The 20,474-nt window shown below is 47.3% G+C and overlaps 2 protein-coding genes across 6 annotated transcripts in view; both read right to left on the bottom strand.

The window, feature by feature from the left end:
• Eps8l3 (EPS8 like 3) overlaps nt 1–20,474 on the bottom strand; it is a 201,485-nt gene that overhangs the window by 97,986 nt on the left and 83,025 nt on the right. The window lies entirely within an intron of this gene.
• LOC116093603 overlaps nt 1–20,474 on the bottom strand; it is an 81,058-nt gene that overhangs the window by 52,771 nt on the left and 7,813 nt on the right. For 2 of the 4 annotated variants that reach the window (XM_031375146.1, XM_031375147.1), the window contains exon 2: nt 15,951–16,034. The gene's annotated coding sequence lies outside the window, so the exon portion shown is untranslated. Of the gene's footprint in view, nt 1–10,026; nt 10,376–15,950; nt 16,035–16,339; nt 16,556–17,284; nt 17,532–20,474 lie in introns of those variants that run through there. The other 2 variants (XR_004119764.1, XR_004119763.1) reach the window with 2 other exon arrangements.

The raw sequence follows: 20,474 nt of genomic DNA, 5'->3' as shown, positions 1-20,474 counted from the left end.
TTAGCTAATAGTTTGAGTCTACAAGCCCAACACTGGGTGACGACATTGATTTGTCCTCTGGTGGGGGCCCTTTTACTGGGTCCTATCATAATAAATAACAACATGGTGGGAGTTGGTGCAACCGATCCAGACCAATAGTAAGACAAGAAGCCACAGCCACACTGGGGTTCTCTGCCCAGTGTAAGAACAACGTAAGTCCTCTATGAAACACAACCCAAGGCTTCCCTCCTCTCATTGGGTCTTACCTCATGACAGTGCCACCACATCTCCACGCTTACACTGGAGGCCAAGCTTCTAACATATGGGGTCACAACTAAATCATATCCACATTCTAGCATTTGTCCATTTCTAACCTCCATGGCTAGACCACCATGGCAAACAATGAGACAGCATATCAACAGGCCCTGAGGTAGACAGATGGGCTTCACTGGGCTGCCCAGATGGGCCCACAGCACTCACAAGGCTCTGACAAAGCAGAAGACAGGACTCTGAAGAGACCCATTGAGATGGAGTTTACAGAACTCCTCCAACAGTCTAACTGGTTTTAAAAATGGAAGAAAAAGCCAGATGCCAAGGGATTTGGAAAAGCTTCAAAAGCTAGAAAATATGTTGATTCTGCCAAGGAGCATCCAGAAAAGTGCTTGGATAACCCCTGAGAACTCTGTTGGACTTCTGACCACAGAGCTGGAAGTTTGTGTCGTCTGAAGCAAGTAAAGTGGTGACAACTTGTTACTGCAGCAACAGAGAGTAATACAGCAGCATTGATAATTTTTATTTCATTTCATCCCGATAGTCTTTATTGTCATTTTAATGTGTATTTTTGGTTGGAGTGAATTTATTGTTTATCTACTCCTAGAAAGTGCTAGGAAATGCTTTTTCTAAGCACATGGACAAAATAGAACTGTATAAGGATTCAAACTGAATCCTACACAGCATTTCTTTGTCAGTTCTGTAACTAGAGAGGGAGAGTCCCCAAGGCTCTGTTGGTGCTTTGGGAAGAGGTGAGTCAATAACAGCTTCCAGGAGGGTCACATTTCTGCTCTCTGAGCCAAGCCTCTTCAAGAACTGGGTGGGATGAGCAGAAGGAAGCAGGGATGGAGGTGGGGACATTCTGCTTTTCTGGGTGTGACCCTTTCACCAAACATCTGGGAAAGGCATTTATTTCAGTTTTGGGTCTATCATGTACACTAAGAGGGTTTTTTGTTTGTTTGTTTGGTTGGTTTTGGTTTTTGGCAGTCTCTTGTAGCGTAGACTGGCTTTGAATTCCATGTGTAGCTGTGGATGACCTTGGACTTTTGATCTTCTTGCTTCCACATTCCAAGTACTGGGACTGCAGGTGTGCGCCATCGTGTCCAATTCATACAGTGCTGGAGATCAAATAGAAGGCTCCATGCATGCTGAACAAGCTCTCTGCCTGCTCTGCCACACCCACAGTTCCTAACGATACAATGTTTTTAAAAGATTTACTTATTTGTGTGTGTGTGTATGTGTGTGTGTGTGTGTGATGAGAGGATGAGAGGGGAGAGGGAGATGGACAGTGGAGGAAGGAGGGAGAGAGGGAGGGAGGGAGAAAGGGAGAGAGAGAGAGAGGAGACAGAGGGGAGAGACAGAGAGGAGACAGAGGAGAGAGACAGAGAGGAGACAGACGGAGAGACAGACAGAGAGAGAGAGAGAGAGAGAGAGAGAGAGAAAGAGGTGTGAATGCCTGTTGAAGCCAGAAGGGTCCAATCCTCTGGAGCTGGATTTACAGCCAGTTGTGGCCCAACCATCATGGATGCTGAGAACTGGATTTGGGTCCTTTATAAGAGTAGCAAGAGATTCTAATCTCTGAGCTGCCTCTCTAGCCCATTCCTCTCAACCTTAAATAGTCTTGATACCAAAACAGAAGCTTGATCTAAAGTGTAGAAATGGATGAGCCCCATTTGACTGAATCATGATAGGGAGAAGGGGCTGGCCATGACCACTGCCTGCCCTCCTCCCTCCAGATCCTAAACTGTAGGATTAGGAGATGTGTTATGCAGATATAAGGGAGAGAGAAAGAGATTGCCCCCAAAGACTCAGGACTTGGTTATCCTCTGGAAAGATGACTGCATTTAGGAGAGGTCTTTTTGTTAGCAGCCAATGGCCATAAATGTTAAGTCCTGTTGTTTGTTTATAGTCCTGTCTTCTGTTGAATAGCAACCTTCTATTCTCTCCTTGCATAGAAGAACCATGAAGATGTCATAGCGTCTCGGAGCTTGGAATAACGACACCCAGAAAAGAGTGCAATCAGACAAGCACATAACGTTGCACCCTCTCTTTCCATCAGGGAATTACGGTCCTGGTCCAACCCCACCCCAGTGAACAAAAGTCCCAGTCATAGAGACGGGCCCTGCCTTTCCTTGACACTGTTTCCTGCTGATCCCCAAAGGATGGGTGCAAGCCCTAGAGCTACTATCACTGCCGTTACAGCTCTCGGGTCAACTATTTCTAGAGTTGGTTACTGGCCAGTAGATTGCCCCATTACCAGCACTAAATGAAACTCAGGATCACGTGGTAAAAGATTTAAGGGTTTAAGTTCTTAAAAAACAATGAAATAAAATTCCCAAGCCTGTGAAACTGCAGCATGTAGTGCTCAGCTACTGAGGTGGTTATTTCCTAAACTTTCCCAGGTCATGATTAAAAATGCAGATGCCAAGGCACCTCCCTTGAAGAGTCAGTGGATCGGGAGTGTGATTGGAAATCTGTATTTTTATCAGATTCCCCAAGAGATTTCTGTTAGTAAACAAGTTTGGGAAACTCTGCCCTGCGGCAGTTTAAAAGTACCCAGGCCAATGGGTAGTGGTTTGGTTTCCGAGGTAGCACAGCCCTGGGAATCTTCACTGTTAAATTCAGGAGAGGTCTGTAGATACCGGTAAAGGAAATGATCTGAATAACAGACACCAGGAGGGCCATTCTGGCTGGCCGGAAGGCTCACTCCTTGTTCTGGACTGTGATGCTCAGGCAAGCCTCCAACCTCACCATCCCCACCAGCTCGGTGTGTTTAAGAGTTGGACCAGGAGCCACTGATGGTGGTTTTCTTTTCACAGATGGTAAAGGCTAGTAGGTATGGCAACTTCACCAGCATTGTATACCATGTGTGTTAGAGGCAGTTGTAATAATCTTATGATAAATGAAGTCAGGTCATGTTTTCTTCCCTTCTCTGATTTCATTTATGTAGTCAGTACTCTCCCCCCAACAGAAATATATCCTGTAAGTGTTTACATGAGGAAATGAAGGTTCAAAGGGATGAAGAAAACTGCCGAGTGATAGACACAATGCCGCACATCTGAAGTCCTAGTTCTCAAGAGGCTGAGGTAGGCAAGGAGATCTCAAGTTCAAGGCCAGGCAGATTTACTTAGTGAATTTCTGGACAGCCTGGCCTAAATAGTGAGATGCTGTCAATACATACATGTGCATGCCTGAATGCTTGCACGCACATCAATTGTATCTATTTAGTCAGAAGTCACAAAGCCAAACTTTGAGCACTGAGAAATTGTAGCTCTGGAACCTGAGCTCTAACTATTACTCCAAGACACTTCCCTACTGAAAGAGAAAAGAATCATACCACCACATTTCACTTCAAAAGAAACAAATATCTCCATGGAAAAGAAACAGGAAAATGTGAAACTTGCCAAGAAAAGCATTATGAGAGCCCAGTCTAGATGAAAGGAAGGTTGTAGAGCAACTGGGAAATGGCTCTTAAACAACTGGGAGCAGTGGAGTCGAGGAGACCGTGTGAGCAGCTGTCTTGGAGGTGAGGACCGCAGGGTCTGAACAGAAGGGGAGGAGGGACACAACACAGCTGAACAAAAGAATTCGTGCTCTGCAAAATGAAACTGAGGAATTTTCCCAGAAGACAGCACAAGAGGTTAAAAATAATTATGAAACTCTAATCACATGATTCACATACAGGCTCCATTCTCCCAAATTCTGTGGCCAGAGTCTTTATATTAATATTGGCTAAAGGAAAGCCACACCTGACAGATTCACAGGAAACAATTTCCCCAGCTCACCCTCAGGCAACAGCTGATTGACAGGGGTCAATCAAAGCCCTTTCCTGAGATTTCTGATCTTGAGGACAGAATTAGGTTTCAGTAGCTGTGCTGACTAGTTTTATGTCAACTTGACAAAAGCTTGAGTCATTTTAGAAAGGGAACCTCAATTAAGAGAACACTCCCTCCAGACTGGCCTGTGGGAAAACCTGCGGTACATTTTCTTGATTGATTATTAATGTGAGAGAGCCAGTTCTCCATGGGTGGTGCCACTCCTGGGCTGCTGGTCCTGGATGCTGTTAGAAAGCAAGTTGAGCAAGCTATGGGGAGCAAGCCAGTTAGCAGCATTCATCTGTCCAGTTCCTGGCTCCAAGTTCCAGCCCTGACTTTCTTCAATGGTGGATTGTGATGTAGAACCAAAAGCTGAAATAAGGCCTTTCCTTCTTGAGTTGTTTTGGGTCATGATGTTTTGTCACCGCAATAGAAACCCCAACTAAGACACTAACCCTCTGGAGAGATGACTCACAAGATATCGATCCCCGTTTCCTGTCATAAGACAATGCCACAGAACAACGGTGTAGAGAAGAAAAGACGAGTGCTCTTGGCTGGAGAGGCTCTCTTCCACACCTCTGCTCTTCCAGGCTTTCTGTGACTCACTCCCAAGTCCCCCCTTTACAATTTTAAAATTTTTGAATTCTATGATTTTCTTCCAGTGGAATGAATGAACTCTGAAACTGACATTTGGTTATTCTTTTATAACCAAAAGCTTTTATAATAAAAAGCTATCTGCAGGCTTTTTTGGAAATATGTTTTTTGCCTATTTATCTTTTGACTCTTAGGTGGGGTTTTGTTTGCTTTGAATGTGTGATATTTCCAAACCCACTTTCTAGCTTTCTGATTCCAATCCTTCTTTTCCCCCTACTTAACAGCTAGAACCTTCTCCCTCTTAACACACAAAGAACCTAAATATCACCAGCCATACCTTCTCAGATCTACTCTCCCACACCAAAGCAGCCACCTAACTCCACCACTGCCAGCTGAGATCTCAAGCCCATTCACAGGGAGGACATGTCTCCCAAGCCCTTCCCAGGGCTGCCGGCCACACACTCTTATTAACTATGGAATGTAAACTTCTTCTCTGGAGGAAATTTGGAAATACATTTCAATAATCTTAAAAAAAAAACATTTTGGATTGGATGAAGCAAAAGATCTCTCTGGATGAAGGAGAAAGAAAATTAAGGACAAGAACAACTGCTTTTAAAAACTCTGATATGAAGCTGGGCTTGGTGATGCATTCTTCAAATCTCGGCGCATAGTAAGCTGAAGCAAGGGGATTGAGGGTTTCAGGCTAGCCTTTGCTATATACCCTGTCTCAAATAAATAAGCAGATGGGTAGGTAGGTGCATCCATACATAATACATAGATAGACACATACATAGGCAGGCAGACTGGCCTAGGGATGAAGCATCAGAGGATGTAGCACTCATGAAGCATGTAACAAAAGCTTGATTCCTTCTGTACACTGAAGATCTGCATCCAGAAAGACAGTATAAAATCCCAGAACCTGAAACAGTGGTACCTGGAGAGGGCTCAGCCAGCCAATCTTCCCATAATGTTGTAACTTCCTTTTCTGTCAAGAAATTCTCCCCTTCTCTCTCCCTTTCCCTCTGCCCTTCTCTCTCCCTTTCCCTCTCCTCTTCTCTCTCCCTCTTCCTCTCTCCTTCTCTCTCCCTTTCCCTCTCCTCTTCTCTCTCCCTCTTCCTCTCCCCTTCTCTCTCCCTCTTCCTCTCCCCTTCTCTCTCCCTCTTCCTCTCTCCTTCTCTCTCCCTTTCCCTCTCCTCTTCTCTCCCTCTTCCTCTCTTTCTCCTTTTCCCCTCCCCATCCTGCCCACACCACCACCCAACCAAAAATACAAAATGTCTGCAATAATGATATTCTTTAATAATATTTAGAGCTGAAGAAATGGTTCTGTGGATAAAGTGCATGCTGTACAGACATGAGGACCTGATTTCAAATCCCCAGACCCATATAAAAAGCCAGGTATGGTGGTGAATGCCCTGTTAACCCCAGAACTGGAAAGTAGAGACAGGAGAATCCTAGGGTCCCCTAGCCAAAATAATGTGCTTGAGGTTCACTGAGAGACTTTGTCTCAAAATAATAATAAAAAGAAGTAATTGTGAATGACACCTGATATCATCCTCCGCCTCCACACCAGTCTGCATAGGTGAGCCCACATGCGTATTCCATACACAAACACAAAGGAAAAATAATTTATTTGATTGGGTGGAGAGTTACTTAAGATAGTCTTAAAGAAAAGAAATACATACAACATCTAAGTTCATTAAATGTATGTGTAAAATATGCTAAGTGTGTAAAATTAGATAGACTTATTCCTCTGCCTTCATTTCAAAGCAATCAGGGCTCTCCCCTTCTGAGATCTAGGTGGGTGAGGTTAGGAACTGCCAGCTCTGCAGTTCATTTAGTACAGAGTGCTGAGCGCGCGCGCGCGCACGTGTGTGTGTGTGTGTGTGTGTGTGTGTGTGTGTGTGTGTGTGTGTGTGTGTGTGATCAGTCTCTCCACAACAACACTCAAACCCCCTACATCAACAACTTTAGAGGAAAGATTTATCGTAGCTCACAGTTTCACACTCTGCAGTCCACAGTCCGATTTTGTTGTTTCTGAGCTTGTGGTGAGACCCACCATTGTAGTGGCAGGAGCCATCTTTAGCATGGGGTGGGATGGGGTGGGGTGGGGGCGGGGCTACTAACCATGGTGAACAGGAAGCAGAAAGGGAAGAATGGAGTGGGGACCAAGTTAAGACATGCCTTCCCAGAAGTCTGCTTTCCCCATTAGATATCTCCTCCTAAAGTGCTCGGAACCTCCCAGAATACACCAGACGAAGCACTTGCCATATATTTCATTGTAAAGCCAAAACCCTCTGGTGAGATTTTCATTCTCTGTATTGTATTTTTATGATAGTACAGCCTCATACCTATACGCCAGGGGCTGTTTTCTCTAACTTCCACGCTTAAGCTAGTTTAATATTTATCTCCACATGTCTCACATCGTGGAGGATCTTACTATAGTTCACATCTACACAGAAAATTAGCAAACACTGAAACAGTAACAGAGGTTAGTGTGAATTTGCTAATTAAATATTTCCCATCTTCTCATATTTTTGAAAATGACATTGTCAGGGGTCACTCAGCATTGTGTGACTCATGGATCCTGAGCATGCACTCTAACTTAATTTAATACATTCTTGTTCTCCCACATTTATACAATTTGCCAGTTTTGCTTTGTATCCAGACCTCTTACCAACTGGAACCTGCAGGATTCTACAGACATAAAAAGGACCCTAGTTTTCCTTCTTGTCTGAGAGAAGGTAGACATTTCTAGAAACAGCCACAACATGAGTTATGGTATAAGCGTCTAGAGGTGCTGACAGGTGCACTTCAACCCAGGCAGGGAGCAGGCTTCACGGAGGAGGAGACATGTCAGCCTCTATCTGCCAGTATCAAGCAGAGAGCTGGGGAGAGGGAGCTCATCTCCTTGGTAACCACAGGAAGGCTACAAGGGAGTGAACTACTCCCATGTTTCCTGACAGCGATGAAAATAGCGTTTTGCATAGAGCCAGAGAGTCTGGCTTCCCAGTCTCTGGCTGGCTTTGAAACATGGCAGCTCCTTCATTGGGAGAGCAAGAACTTCAAACCCCTGCCCTCTCCCCCCTCTCTCTCAACCCCCAGGGAGTAGAGCAGAGGGGCTATTCCCCAGCCAGTGCTGGCCTTGCTGCAAGGCACACCCACAGGCTCCCATTCCTTCAGGCTTCCACAGGCTGCTGCCAAACTCTGGCTCCTGGAGTCAAAGGAATGTTGAGCAATCTTTGGAATTTTTTTTCTGCCAAGAAACAAGTACTTTCGAATTCCGAATTCCATTCAGGCCTCCTGAGCAGGCACATTGCAGGAGTCTGCAGAGCCATGGCCTTCCTCAGCAAACGTGGAGGGGACTTTTCCCTGTTTATATTCTTCTCCTGCTGGCAGGGGTGTAAGACTCCATAGCGATGAGGTCATGAGGCCCTGCCCCGCTGCATCCACGGGTGGCTGAGCTGCCAGAACCTTGCTGTCCTGTCCCAGTGGCTCAGTGTGTTCAAGGGTAGGTATGCTGGGGGATGGGCAAGGTCAGAGGGGTTGAGGAGCAGCCCTCAGATTGCTAGCATCCCAGACTGGTTGTACTCTTAGGACTTCCCATCCCTGTGCTTGTCCCTTACTTGTGGCCCTATGTGGCCTAGGGATTCCAGGCCACATTATCCAGTTTCCTGGGTACTACATGTGGGGAACCCACTTGGCATCTGGAAATTTTTAGAATTAATCAATGCCTTGCAAGTAGTTCTCAGCTCCATGCATGCCTCTTCAGAGAAGCCCTTTGTGATGCCCTCCACTAAGCCAAGTTCTGCTGATGTGTGGCCTTGTGATACCCTAGGCTTCTCCTTCTAAGCCTTGCCTTGTTACTAATAACTGGCCATGAACTTGCTTAATATGCTTCCTCTCTGGGCCTTACTTTCAGACAGTGTTCTAGTTTCCTAGGTCCCTATTTCATTCACAACCAGACAGGTAGAAGACTGGTGAGATTGTCTAACACAGCGTAAGAATCATAGAGCGGGGGCTGGAGGGAAGGCTCAGTAGGTAAGAGCCTATGCTGCTCTTTCAAATCACTCAAGTTTATTTTTGAGCATCTAAATCAAATGGTTCACAAATGCTTGGAGATCCAGTTCCAGAGGTTCTGACAGCCTCATCCACAGGGTGCGCGCGCGCGCGCGCACACACACACACACACACACAGAGAGATACATACACATAAGTAAAACTGAATCTTAAAAAATATCATGGTGCTATCTGGCATGTAAAGTGGAGGTTTTGATCTACTCTGGTCATATTGCAAGTCCCTAGTAAAAGTGAGCTTTGCATATAGTGGTCATGTTAACTACCCCTTTGGCCCTTGTTTGGGTTTCTTTGTTATACTGCCTCTGGATAGGCCCTGATCCTGACTGTACAGCCTCCCATTTTTCTTAGGTTTGAGCAAAACTTGAAAGCTTCAAAACCTATTACATCCATTATTCTGCCCATACTTTAAGGTCAAAAGTACTATTTCCATAGAAGAAACTACTGTCCCAAAGAAGTGGACCTCAGATGTATGGCACCAGATGACAAGTATTCTCTGCCCATGAAATGTGCCAATTCAAATCAAATTAAAACATAAAGGCAGGTTTATTGGGAGCAGCTCTTGGGCAAGTTCAACAACCACACAGGAGGTGGGTCAGTGAAGTACCATGCAGAGGGAGACAGAGGGGAGAGAGAAGAGAGAAAAGAGAGAGGGAGGGGAGGGGGGAGAGAGAGTATAAGAGTGGGGGAGGGAGAGGGGGAGAGGGGCAAAGGTGAGAAAGAGAGATTAAGAACCAAATGTCTGGATTATATAGTGAAGAGCCTTTGGATGAGAGGAAAGTTCAGCATAGAGGGTGAGGTATGCTGGGAGAATCTGGAGGCCAGGTCTGCCTTGGTATGTTAAATAGGTCTGAATTAAGTAGATCTGAAACCCAACACCTAGTACTAGGGGCAGGAGGGGAAGGTGGGGGATAGGTATCAGGTGGAGGATGGAGGGACAAAAAGAGGGACAGTGGAGCAGGAGAGCCTGGAGAAGGCCTCAGATACAAGAGCACAGCATCTTGAGAAGGCACTGGAAATAGGACACAGTGTGTTTGCTCTGAGAACTGGATCAGAAACCCCAACTTCAGCCTGGCAGTGGTGGCGCACACCTTTGATCCCAGCACTTGGGAGGCAGAGGCAGGCAGATCTCTGAGTTCCAGGCCAGCCTGGTCTACAGAGTGAGTTCCAGGACAGCCAGGACTATGCAGAGAAATCCTGTCTCTTTGGGGGGTTACAGGGGTGAAGGGGGAGGAGGAAGGGGAGGAGGAAGGAGGACGGGAAGGAGAAGAAGGAACCTTCACTTCACAAAAAACCACACAGCTTTTTTGCTTGTATTGTTTACACTGCTTTCCTTTTTCCCCTCCTAGGAAGCAGTTGGGAAAGTCAGGACTCACTAATGTAATTGACTTCATCTGCGCAAAGAGCGCTAAAGACATGTGTTTGTATCTGGCTCCCAGGTGAGAAGACCTTAAAGAGGAGGTGACAGAGGGACAAAGCAGCCATTACTCATTGCCTCCTCAACCCTGTACTACGTACGCGTTGAGATCACGCCTTTTCTGTAGAAAACCTGGGGGTTTTGCCACTGGGAGAAGTAGGTTGCCTAAGCTGTTTCCCGGACTTCTTGTGAGATTGCCTCATTTGAATGGGAATCCTTGTGAGATCTAGGAGAAACAACAGACAACGGTACAGAGATTCAATCAGGAAGTTCCATGGTATGAGGAAGGCAGAAGGCAGGATGAAGGTTGAGGCCCACAGCAGTAACTGCAGTGGCAAAGCCCCCACCCCCACCCCCTGTATAGGGAAGGGAAGACTGGATCAAATCAGCACTGGGGAACATGTACCCCATGTGTTGAGCGTCATGGAGACGAGCAGTAGGCAGATTGTGAGCTGGCCTCCAGCTTGAAAGCATAGGCTTTCAGGAAGGAACTAGGAAGTGGAGGAAGATTGTATCCCTCTGGATTATATTAAGAAAGGACTAACAGGCAGCGGGAAATGTCCTGGAGAGCTTCTGTGGCCACTGTCTAGGAGAGGAACAGGGAGGAGAAGCGAGAAGAGGCGCGGTGGGAAGGAAGGCAGGGTTTCTTGTTGCTGTTTTTCCTAGACAGGGTTTCTCTGGGTAGCCCTGGCTGTCCTAGAACTCTCTCTACAGACCAGGCTGATCTTGAACTCAAGAGAGCTGCCTATCTCTGCCTCCCCAGTACTGGGATTAAAGGTATTTGCCGTCATACCTGGCCAAGAAGGCAAGATTTTCTGGTGGTTTTGATGTGGGATGTGAGAAAAAAGAGGACTTCCATGGCTTTTAGGTTTTGCTGCTAGACAGATAGATGGAGTCAATATTGACTTGGGTAATGTGCATCATTACAGCTACTGTCCACCAAGCAGGTGCCAGTGCCTAGTCAATGCCTCTGCACTCTGATCTCCTTCGATCCTCATAACCTCAGGAGGCAGAACTTGGCCCCCCTCAATCCAGGGACAACAGTCCGACTCTGGCCACTTGTATATGAGTGTGGAGCTCAGATGTCCTGGGTGGCTTGGACTCCATGAAGCAGATGTGTATATCTGGCTTCAAGAATCTAGACCACTGGTTCCTTTATCTCATATGTCCCAGCCTGGACTTTAAGTTGCACACACACACACACACACACACACACACACACACACACCCCAACACACAACACTCCATACCCTCTCCTCCCCTGTAAATCAGTCTGTCTTAAGCTCTACGATTTCCCCCAAGGCCCCATGTCCCCTATGTGTACTGCAACTTCTCTCAGCTTATTATTTGGATATTTGAAAATGAATAGAGGAGTGAGTAATCAGGACCAAAATATTTGGAGCTTGCCTCAAAGACCATAAGATGTATGAGCCGTGAGTCAGGAGAGACAGGTGGGAGAGAACGCAGAGGGCTCAGCGGCTGTCCAGTTTTTAATTGCCTTTGTCTGAGTATTGCTGACTCTTAGGTGGGCTTCTCCAATGGCAGCAAGCTGGAGCTGTGGCTGCCCACTGCTCAGGATTTGATTTCCCCTTTCTAAATCACCAAGTCCTACTTGCAGGCAGAGCACACAATTTTGAAATTGATCTAATTAAGGTAGGGATGCAGGGGAAGGCATCCAGAAACACAGTGGGACTTCAGGGGCTGAATACTAGCACTCCCACCCAAGGGTGCACTGACCTTCCTTTGAAGAACGGAAAAGAAGGCTGTGCCCTGATGAGGCAGCTCTCTGCCCAGCCAGAGCCTGTGCCTAGGCTCGGCATTTAGCAGCAGGCTGACCTAGCAAGAGCCTGAATTAGTGATCTGTTCCAGCCAAGTGCAGCAGAGTTGGGGATATCGCCCTGTTCTCTGCCAAGTGCAGGGCTTTAAACATTTATAAGCACTGTTCTGTGCTAGGCCTTGTCACACTGTTACCTGCTTCCATCTTCATAACTACCAGGCCCAAATAAAACTGAAGTTCTGAGTGGCTCAGAGTGACTGGGCCTGTCCTGGACTTCCCAGTGCTGATAGGCCCCAGATTTGAGATGCAGATTTCTGGTGGTGTGACAGGCACACACTCCCTGCCTGGCATACTGTTGGGTATCCCCAAGCCTCACTGCACTGCACCCCCCCCCACTCCCTATGAAGTCATTCTGCCTTCTCTACCTCTCTGAGTGCTAAGGCCACTCAGACTGCAGAGATGGAGAGCCAGTGCAGAGATCAAGGGACACCGACAAGCATTGAGTCCCGTGGAGGCCAGAGATGGAGCCTGCGACAGGGAGGGGCTGGGACACAGACAGCCTCTGTTGGTCTGGAAGACACAAGCATAGTGTCCCAGGAAAACACTGCTGTTTGCAAACAAATGTCACAAGCTGGGGAAACAGCACATCTTTGTCTGTCCTGGCTGCTGCTCATGTGGCTTCTCTGCCCCCACCCCATCCCCCTCCCTAGCTAGGGTCCTTTTCCTCTTTGTCATTATAGCCTTGGAACCGAGTGTGAAGGGAGGCTGGGTGAGCTGGAGCCCAGGCTTAAAGCACCCGGTCTCCAGCCTTTGGGATGCAGCTGGCCCATGGCCTCTCAGGTGTGACTCTCCAAGCCAAAGGTCATGGGAAGAATATATATGTTTCAGATGACAGGCCCCTGCCCAGCCTGCTGGCCTGGGCCTCTGCTGCTAGGCTAGCAAATGCTCAGACTGCACCAGCAACAAGGCTACACCTCTGTGCCATGTCTACCCAGAGTCTCAGGCTCTTATAGAACCTCAGTGATAGAGACAGATTAGATGGTTTGCCCATAGTCACGAAGCTGCTGACGAGCTTAACTAGTTCCCATGTTCTTAGAACCTTCCTCCTAGTCCCACTCTTGCCCCCTTTGTGTCTCTGTCTCTGTCTGTCTCCCTCTCTCTGTCTCTCTGTCTCTGACTGACTATCTGTCTGTGTGTGTGAGACAGAGAGAGAGAGAGAGAGAGAGAGAGAGAGAGAGAGAGAGAGAGAGAGGGAGGGAGAGAGAGAGAGAGAGAGAGGGAGAGGGAGAGGGAGAGGGAAAGGGAGAGAGAGAGAGAGCCTTCGATTGGGGATTGAAGCTAGGGCCTTGTGCATACTCTACCACTAAGCTGCATACTCAGCCTTCCTCTTCTTCCCTATGTGAGTCCCTCCCAGACCCCAGCCCACCCAGGCAAACTCAGACAGGGCTGGGCTGAGTTTTCTCCACACATGTGGTGCTTATCACGCAAGCATTGCCTCGGAGGGTTTCGCAATAAGCCTTGTGTTCTGGTCACCCCAATGGGCTTGGAGTTACAGGAGAGTAGGGGGCTGCTCATGCTTTTCTCAAACTGCTGCCAGGGTCACCACCTCACCCACGCCCAGACTTGGGGCTCACCAAGTCCCCTGTTCAGCACAGGAGGAGTTGCATGAAAGCCTTGAGCATGGACCAGATATTTTGCCTCTGAAGATAGAAAGGCAACGAGATGTTTGTAGGATCCAGCTCAGGAATGGGACTTATAAAACAGGGAGGTGGCCAAATCACTCACATTGGTCTTGGAACAGGCTCTGTTCACAGGGCCAACTGAAACACACAGATCTGAAGGCCAACCATGCTCCCCAGAGGCTGCGGGAGCATGACCCAGCCTAGAGCCGGCAGTGGAAGCGCCAGGCTAGAGAGGTAATGGGTACCCCAGATTGGTTGCTGGCTTTCAGAAAGGTGACTAGGGCTTTCCTGGGATGCGCTTCTTCTAGATCAATTTACCCCTCCCCCTCTCCATTCAGCCATTTAATCAGTCCAGTCACCCATTGTATCCAGCTTCCCATAAGCCGGGTGAAGTTAGCCTGGTGTAGTGCAAGGGAGGCAGACCCTGGAAACAGATTCAGGTTCTGCCTTTAAAATGCCGGTAAAAATCGGAAAGAGAAAATGAGCATACACAAGTCAGACTTCAGCTGAGAATGAGAGCGTTGCCAGCAGTGGGAAACCAAACACGAGGGCAAGGGAGGGGGACAGTCATTCAAGGGACTAACGTTGGATATTGAGTTTTTATTTCCTGCCTTTCCTGCAACCATCCCCCACCCCACACACAGCACAGTGGAGAGCAGGGATCACAGCCAGCAGCAGTGACCAGGGACCAGCCGCCTAGTAAATCAGGAGCCTCGAAGCTTCTGGAGCATCGCAGGGACAGTCCTGGATTTATAGCTCTTACAAGACACATTACTTTCAGGGAATTCACTCTGCTCTGGGGACACTACACTGCTGACATCAGCTCCAGGACATCAAGGCTGTAAGTGACTTGACAGGCTAATAATTCTCAGTGGCTTACAACACTCAAGTTTTCAGGAAAGATGGCGCACACGGGCGGGAAAAGACAGTATGAACCAGCAAAGCCAGCAGGTCTCGTGCCGGAGGAGCAGAGCGGATTCTGGCTGCTGCCTGTGACATCTTTTCCAGAGCAGATTCTTTGGTTCTTACTTCTGAACCTTTGAACTTTCCTAACAGCTGGAACTTCCCCACCTCCTCTCTCCAGAAGCCCCACCCTTATTTTGAAACCAGACTCTAAGGAACCGGTTGTGGGTCTTGCTCTTTGACTAAACCTAGAGGACCTGCCTGAAGATGTCTGACGTGGGAGGTCCAGCGGTTGTCTGCATTAGCAGCATCTCACTCTCTGGTTTGTTCTTATGTTCAATAAAGCTTTTACACTCAGGAAAAGCTTCCGAGTACCTACACCAGACTTTCTTCTGTGATACACCATCAGGAGATAGAGTGGTGCAGTGGTTAGCTCTACTGCTGCCACGCCTTCCTCACCATGATGGGCTATAGAGCCAAAATGAAATCTCCCTCTCTTAAGTTGCTTCTTTCAAGAATCTTGTCACTGCCACAAGAAAAGTTACTAATCACAACTTGGAGTTACCTGGGAAGAGGGTCTCAGGGGTTCTTGGACCATAGGGCCATGTCTGTGAGAGACTGTCTTGATTACTTTAATTGATGTTGGAAGAGCCAGAGTCTTAGGGTGTCTATTGCTGTGATAAGAACACAATGCCCAAAAGCAACTTGGGGAAGAAAGGACGTATTTATATTACCAATCACATGTCACTCTCTAATACTTAGGGAAGCCAGGGCAGCAACCTGGAGATAGCAACTGAAGCAGAAGCCATAGAGGGGTGCTGCTTACTGGCTTGCTTCCACAGCTTGCTCAGGCTGCTTTCTAACAACTCTGGACCACTTGTCCAGGGGTGCAAACACCTGGTGATCTGGGCCCTTCCCCATCAATCCACTAACCAGGAATATGCCCCATCGACTTGTCTATAAATTGAGGTGTTTTCTCAGTTGAGAAAAATCTCAAACTAGAGGTTCTTCTAGATTGTGTCAAATTGACAACAAAACAACAGCAACAACAAGAACAATGGGAGAAAACCCAACCAGGACACCCAGTCTGAAAGTGGGGACATCATTACTTGATTCTGGGCCCTGGACTATATAATCGTAGAGAAAACTAGCTGAGCCCTAAGTGTGTATGCATCCATTTCTCTCTGCTCTTGAAAGTAGATGTGATTAGTTGCTTCAAGTCCATGCCTTGATTTCCCCTAAATGACATACTGTAATCTGGAATGCCACACCAAAATAAACCCTTTCTTCCCTGTGTAGCTTTTTGTCAGAGCATTATCACAGCCACGGGGGTGGGGGTGGGGGTAACTGGAAGAAGGGCCAAACCTCAGGCCTCACTGCCTCACCCCAAAGCTTTAGGAAGCACAGATACACACCCACCAGGATGAATTTAACCTTACCAGGCAGCCTCAATGTCAACGTTGCAGGAGCACAAGAGTGCTTCCACGTAATCTTTCTGCTGACAGCTGCTGCAGTCCTAAGTTCTAAAAACAGAAACAGGGAAAGTAACTAATATATGGATCATCCCATGCAGTTACTGTACCACCCCCGGCCCTGTCACAAGAAGAGCTCTAACATGCTACTTAACAACATTCTTGACTACAATACAATGCTATGAACCAGGAGTTTCTACACACTGGAAAAGTCCTCCAAGTTCTTCAAGAATCAGACTTCAGAAGAACTGGGACAAGTGAAAGAGAAAAGAGGGAATTTCAGAAAGAGGAAATTGCTTCAGTCAAATACGGCAGGCTGAAAGGGTGGAAGCCAATGTAAGGCGCACATGACATACCTCTTGTCACACGCTGTGACTCTTGTCTCTTTCCCACAGCAGACATTGCTAGTTGACTATAGTATCTTTTCCCACTAACTCAGGATACAGGCGGCTCAATGCAGCCATTCCAAATCAATTAAAGCTAACGTGTGTGGGGGGAGGGGAGTTGACTTGTCCTCCTGTCTAGAGTCTTGAGAAGATGTAAGAAGACGGATCAGGCCAAGCAGATTTGTGCTTTAGAGGAGAGAAAAGAAAAGGCCAACTGAGAACAGGCCACAGGCCCCGCTTCCATCACTTTTACTTAAAGTCTAGAAGAAGAAAGGAAGTCCTTGCCCAAGGTCCATGGAGGCCAATGGTGGTGGTGCTGGAGTCAAGCCTTGTGTCCCTTGGGCAATAGGATGAGGCTAGACATTTGGAAGCTGCAGTTTACAAATGCTTTTGTGTGCTATAGGGCTGGCCACACAGGGGCTAAGGTCTCACATGAAGGTCTTCTGAGCTCTCTGAGTTCTCCCTGCCCAGATTCCCATGCTTTGTGGATTGGAAGCCTGTGGTGAGTGATGAAAGGGGATATTAGACGGGGAAGCACACCAAGTTCATAGACTTTGGGGCAGACGCAGAAGGTCCACTCCTACTATCTCCAGAACCTAAACAAAGGGAGTAAAAGTCCAACAAAGGATCTCTTCTCCCCTAACTTCCAGGTATGGGGAGCTTCCAAATGTTTTTGAGGATGACAGTGTTATGATTTAAAAAGTGATACTTATAAAAACACAATTATGAAAGATTTGTATGTCCTGAGTCCTGCCGGGAGAAAATATCACCTGATAGACCATCTTTGAGTATGGAGCTGGGTGGAATGGGGATCCTCTTAGCCAGGGAGCTCTAAGGGGTGGATCACCCGCAGATGAGCAGAGCACTTGAAGGGATCTCTTTGGCTGAACGGGGGTGACGAAAAGGAGGGCTCACCAAAGATCCAAAAGGTCAAAGGCCATACAGACAAGGAGCCAGACTCAGCTGCGAGCAGCCCTTGTCAGGATTCCCAGGCCCCGACCATGGTGGGCTTGTTGCTTGTTTTGGTCTTTACTTTCCTAAAAGAGATGTGGATAAAGGTGGTTTTGGTTTTTTGTCTTTTGTTTTGTTTCGTTTTCCTCTAGAATGGTAAGATGAGGTGGAGAACTAGGGAAGCCGCGGCTCCTTTTGAAGGCAAACTTGGACTCATAGGAGGGAGAGGCACAAGGCAGACTAGACAGAAGAGCACATGGCAGTGAAGGGCTCTGAGGGCTGGTGGGGTGACTCAGTAGATAAAGGAACTTGCTGCCAAGCCTGACAACATGAACTCAATCTCCAGAACTCATATGGTAGGAGGAGAGAATGAACTCCTACAAGCTGTCCTCTGACCTCTATACACATACACACAGAGAGACATACAGACACACAAACACATAAACACACATACCACGCTGAATTAGAACGATAAAAAATATTTTTGAGAAGAGAGTACAGAGAATACTGCAGTCTTCAAGAGCTGTCTTGGGATAACGGCTCACGTCTCAGCTGACAAGGGGCAGAATTGAGCTGTGGACGTGCCAGACACTTCCATTGGATCTATACCATACCAAGATGGGAACCTTACCCATATTAGTACATAGTTCTAGATTCTCAAGACTAGACAAATAAGCTGTAGCCCACCCTACATGGATTAGACTTTATCCAGATGTGCTACTGACCTTCCCCCAAGTCAGAAACCAGTCTCCCAGTTGTAGAACACGATGGGGGTGGGGCAGAGTAAAAAAGGACCTGATCATTGAGGATCCAGAGAGCGATAATGGAATGAACCCAAGAAGTGAGCTGATGTTCCTCCTTGGGCTCCTGCTGACATCCTTTTTCCACCCCTAGTAGTCACTTCCCAGAGCCCCCCCCTCTTTCTGGGGCAGCTGACTGTTGCTCAACCTTTGCTTCTTAAGTGCTGCCCCTGGTTTCCAGCCTTCATACCTCTGTGTCCTCCTTCCACCTCCATGACACTAGTTCCTCTTCAGCTTTTGTTTACTCACTTCTGTTCCTACAGCAAACCATGTGTCCGGGTCTAGCCCATCCTCATCAGTCACTTCCCTTCGGCATCCCCATGTTCTCCAAGAGGGCTCTCACTCCACACAGCGTTGTGATCACTTGCTATGGTGGTTCCCAATTTGGCCCTGATCAATCCTTAATTCTAGGACACCCCCCCACACACACACACACAGCAGTCTGTCAAGCAGGTATTCTAGACACCTTCCCTGATACCCAAGTGTAACACACAGCTTGCTAAGCAGTCTTCATGGAAGGTAGAGGGCCATATTGGGAGACCACACGTCAGGAACTAGCCCTGGAGACCAAGATACTGTAGGTGCTGACTTCTGACTTCCACTCATTAGCGTCATGCGGCCAGAGGCTACCTAGGCCTCAGTCTGACTGTTCTGCCTCTCTCCTGTTGTTATGCATAATTCAAAGAACACCAAAAAGGGGCTGAGCTTTGATGCTGGACCTGGAAGACTGAGACACTCCACTTAAAGACACATGGGTATAAAATCTAACCATCATGTTTGTTTTTTTGTTTCGTTTTCGAGGCAAGATCATCAGTGAACTAGACACTGCCATTGACAGCATCAAAAGACTCAGGAGAAGGGGTGTACACAAAACTATCACTCTCTGTAAAGGAAGATTTTTCTCATGTTGGCAACAGTATGCATTCTCAGGCAGAATTCTTGGTGACTGATAGAGCCCATCTACTATGTGAGGGCCCACGGGGAATTTGGTGAACATGTTTATGTCATTATAGCGCCTCTTCCCCTGAGAGTCCTCAGAAGGGAAAATGATATATCAATAGAAAAGGGTTGAGGCTGGGGACTCTGTTCAGGAGGCACTCCCTGGGGTCCTACTCAGAGCTCAAAACTTCAAAGGAACAACAGGCCATTTCTTGGGTTGCTTTCTGTCGTGGTCTTTGTCAACACTCAGTTGCATGGCAAGAATCTTGGGGTCACTGTCCTTGTGGACACTTGATCTTGGCCTGGTGACTCACTGAGCCTCCAGATTGGAGGTTCCAGTGATAGATAGAGCCACTTGCACAAGTGTTCCATGTTCGCCTAGTCATTGATGCACTCTTTATCCAGCTAATATGGCTGCTGTCACTCTTGTCTATGCCTTTCTGTCACAGTAAAGTGCTGGCAGAGCTCACTGGCAATTCCATGTTGTTAAGGTCATATCCTCTCTCATTTAGCTCCAAAACCACCTGTTCCTCTTTGGACAGTTCAGTCTTCACTTATGAATGCTTGAGTCCTACTACTGCCATGCAAGGGATGCCCAGATCTTTTGATATATAAAGAACTGTAGTGATGATCTTCCCAAGGCCATGTGATGGCCACAGAAGGCCTGGGAATGCTCCAAGACTTGTATTCAGAACACTGGGCTCCCATGCCTTTTCTGTAGGTATTTTGTAGGTGGCTTCACATCTAAACTTCTCCAGTATGATAATGTTGGTAGCATTATATATACACTGAATGAAAATATCAAACAAAACAAAAGCAAATCCCTCCATCATGAGATCCCTGTTGCTATCTCTGATTGAGAAGGTCTAAGTGGACACTCATGGACACACAACAGACCAGTAGGCATGCAGGGGCCTTTTTTTAAAATCATTCATTTCTTAGGGCTACTTTGTGCTGGAGCTCACAAGAAGATAAGAGGAGCCCTCTGAGGATGGGTGGGGAGAAGGACCAGGCTCTCATTCATTCTTGAAATATGAATTGCATGTGTTGTCTGTACGAGGTTCAGGATGCAAAGGAGAAGGTAGACAAGGTCCTGCTCAAACAGTATCAGGAACTGACCAGGTCAGTAGAAGGCGACACGGTCTCCAAGAAGGAAGTACAGGGTTGAAGGGTAACAAAGGACAGTGGCTAAGGCCTAAAGGGCTATCCTGAGCTAAGAACAAGAAAAGAGGAAAAGATTGTTCCAGGCAAGGGAGTGTATGTGAGAAAACTCAAGGCGAGAACAAACTGGGAACTCTCAAGAAACTATGAGAAAGAGGAGCAGTGACTCACAAACAGGAGAGAGGGTGAGAAAACGCTGTACCAGGCAGGGCGTCAGAGGCCCATAAGAGTTTGAGATCTTGCAATTCAAACTA

Source organism: Mastomys coucha, unplaced genomic scaffold (assembly GCF_008632895.1).
Source record: "Mastomys coucha isolate ucsf_1 unplaced genomic scaffold, UCSF_Mcou_1 pScaffold16, whole genome shotgun sequence".
Classification (NCBI taxonomy): domain Eukaryota; kingdom Metazoa; phylum Chordata; class Mammalia; order Rodentia; family Muridae; genus Mastomys; species Mastomys coucha.
Note: the sequence above shows the minus strand (reverse complement) of the source record. Positions and strands in the feature narration are given on the sequence as shown.